Below are 2,855 nucleotides of genomic sequence, written 5' to 3'. Positions count from 1 at the left end.
TCAGTCAGTCATCTCCTCTGTGCAGGCACCGACTGAGCTGTCCTGCACTTTATCCTGGGCAGGGTCAGTATCAAGGGGGTGAAAGGAGAGGGGCTGGAAAAAACTGGGGCCACTGCACTCTTTCACTGCAGTTTCAAGAGAATGAGAAAGTTTGCACCTATGCCCTTTACGTTCTCTTGTAGTGACATTTATTATATAAGAAATAAGCATTTTGCCTTATTGTAGGTTACAGACACCTGGAGAAACTCAGATTCCCTTCCTGTCTCATGACCTCTGATTCTTCATGTGAAACATTTTGTAACTCCGTCAACTCAACTCCATTAGTGTCTTGTCGAGCTTAACCAACTTAAGAGGCCCTCTTTGACACCTTCATGCTTGTTTCTTCTCTCCGACCACATGGAGCAAATTAAGGGAAGCCTTTAGTTGTTTTTTTTTTCTTAATGACTGCTGCTTTGAATCATCAAGCAGTCAGAAACACAGAGCAAGCTGCCTGTTGCAGCCTGAAGACGTGTTGGCAGAGCTACTCCAGATGACTTTTTGATCACCTGTGTTCATATTTCAGTGAAACACCCTCTCTGATCTTTACCGCCTAACTTAGCAGAGCAAGGCGGAAATGAAGAACACCTTTTTTTGTGACTTCCCACACACTTGTCTGTTTTTATTTATTTCATTTTATTTTTACAAGTTGTGCAATTAGCCTGATTGGGTCAAGGCAGTGTAGCACGGCCAGACCGTAGCAGGCACAATGTGTTACTTCTTTATTCTAAACATTTGCTGTTAATAAAAATTGGAAAATGAAAGAGGAATATGACTGGACTTAAATTTAGTGAAATATGTTGTGATCTTGGTAAACACTTCTGCATTTGCTTTCTCATTTCTAGTTAAGAGATGAATAATCTTAAACTTTTATCCATGGGACATACAGCATATCTTAGAATAAAGCCAATAAATTTAATAGTCAGCACAGTTTTATTGTGTTGGAAAGAAAAAATCAATATTTTAAAACTTAACATAGTCCTTTTACCAGTCATCTTTGTTTTTAATAGAGTTCTTGTTTTAATCATAAGCTCCCCACCTTCAAAATGTACAATAAAACTGCTTTTATTCACTGACACAAAGAATGTTACTGTGAGTGAAAAGTGGTCCATCAAGACTACTTTTGTTTTTTGGGAACATTTTCAAATCACTACGGTTGACAATCCACCTTAATAAAAACTTCCTTTAGATAAACACAATTCCAGCTGACAAAACTTCCACTTATATAAATAAAAGGTAACATATGTGTTTTGTTATTTTAGCTGTGTTTATTTGTACAATGGTCAAAGAATAGCTTTAATTGGCAGAATGTCTCAAAAGCTTTTCCTACGTTGCAGTTCCATACCTGTTCCCCTCTCTGCAGCCAACTTGCACGATCTGAACAAACTCTGGCTGAAGCACACTTCTTTGCACTTTTGATGCTTAAGATATGGACCATCAGTTTTTATAGGAAAGTGTAAAGTATGGGGAAAAGGCATACATTTTATCAAGTACTTACACATGCATGTGTGTGCTACAGTCTTGAGCACACACAACACAGAGAACAACCTGCCCTCTAGTAAAACATACCATGACTTATTTCGGCCTTGGATTGTCCAAAAGGTCTCTCAGATTACAGCAGTTTAATGTTGGCATTTAGAGCTGCAACAATCTGGTCCTCCAAATAACTACAGAGGAGACCTGAAGTCATAACCTGTGGTTCCCAACACCTTGACAAAAAGAGTAACTCCAATGTGTTTCTCAACAACACTGACAGGATTGCCCCTCTCCCTTCAGGGCTATCATTTGCTGACGATGGTCATTCATAGTAATGCAGAAACAAGACGCATCGCTAAAGATGATACAATGCTTCTGGTTACAGCACCACACCAAACTCAGCTGCCTCTGCTCTGATGCTCATGGCAGCTGATGCCAGACATTGAATCGCGGCAAAAGGAAATTGTTAAGCGTTAGAAGGAACCAACGTCATCCTACACTTATTATTTTTCTCTTACCTATCTTTTAAGGAAGTGCTTTTGTTGTTTTAAGTCCCAGATGTCATGTCCCAGAGACAGTTCTGACAGAGTTCAGAGTTAAGAACTAACAAGCATTATTCAGATGGACTATAGTTAAATATTCTGGGAGTTCCTGATTTAAGAACAATGTAAGAATCAGAGTTTGGAATAATCATGAAAAACCTCTTTTCTTGCAGACTGAAGAAGTTGCTGGTTTATAGCTGATGATGAAACCATTTATTTTTGTTGTTTTGAAAGGGTATATTAAATATCAGAATTAATTATTTAAGCAAACTTACATTTCTTCATTTTTATACATTCGTACATGAACTTTTTATTTTATTTTTACACAGACACAAAGTGAGAGCAAAGCCATTGTCCTGTCCTGACTCAGCAAAGTAAATGTTTCATAAGAGACAAGGAAAACATGAACAAATTGATTCATCACACAAAAAAATCCATGCAAAGGAAATCCAGTTTCACCAAAATAAGTTTTTTGTGAAGTTTTCTTTTTCCTCTACTGGGCTCTGAATCTGGGAGTTTGCTGGGACAGTGTTGGCAGGCTGCTGCAGGCCTATCAGACTAAGAGCTTCTCATCACTGAGTGGATTAGTGTTCATGTCTGAGGCCACTTAATGGAGTTTAGACAGGGCTGCTGAGTGGCACCTGCTCCACATTTCTCCTTAAGCCCTGCGATGCCATACCGCAGGTATGTGGTGCCGACTGGCCAAATCCCCCGTGTCGGGAATTCTCTGGATGCCTGCAGCCGTGCCAGACACCGGGGGACAAAGTGAAGGGATGGGTGGAAGGATAATGTGTGGGGAAA

Source organism: Kryptolebias marmoratus, linkage group LG24 (genome assembly GCF_001649575.2).
Source record: "Kryptolebias marmoratus isolate JLee-2015 linkage group LG24, ASM164957v2, whole genome shotgun sequence".
Taxonomy (NCBI): domain Eukaryota; kingdom Metazoa; phylum Chordata; class Actinopteri; order Cyprinodontiformes; family Rivulidae; genus Kryptolebias; species Kryptolebias marmoratus.
This window is presented reverse-complemented; position numbering follows the sequence as displayed.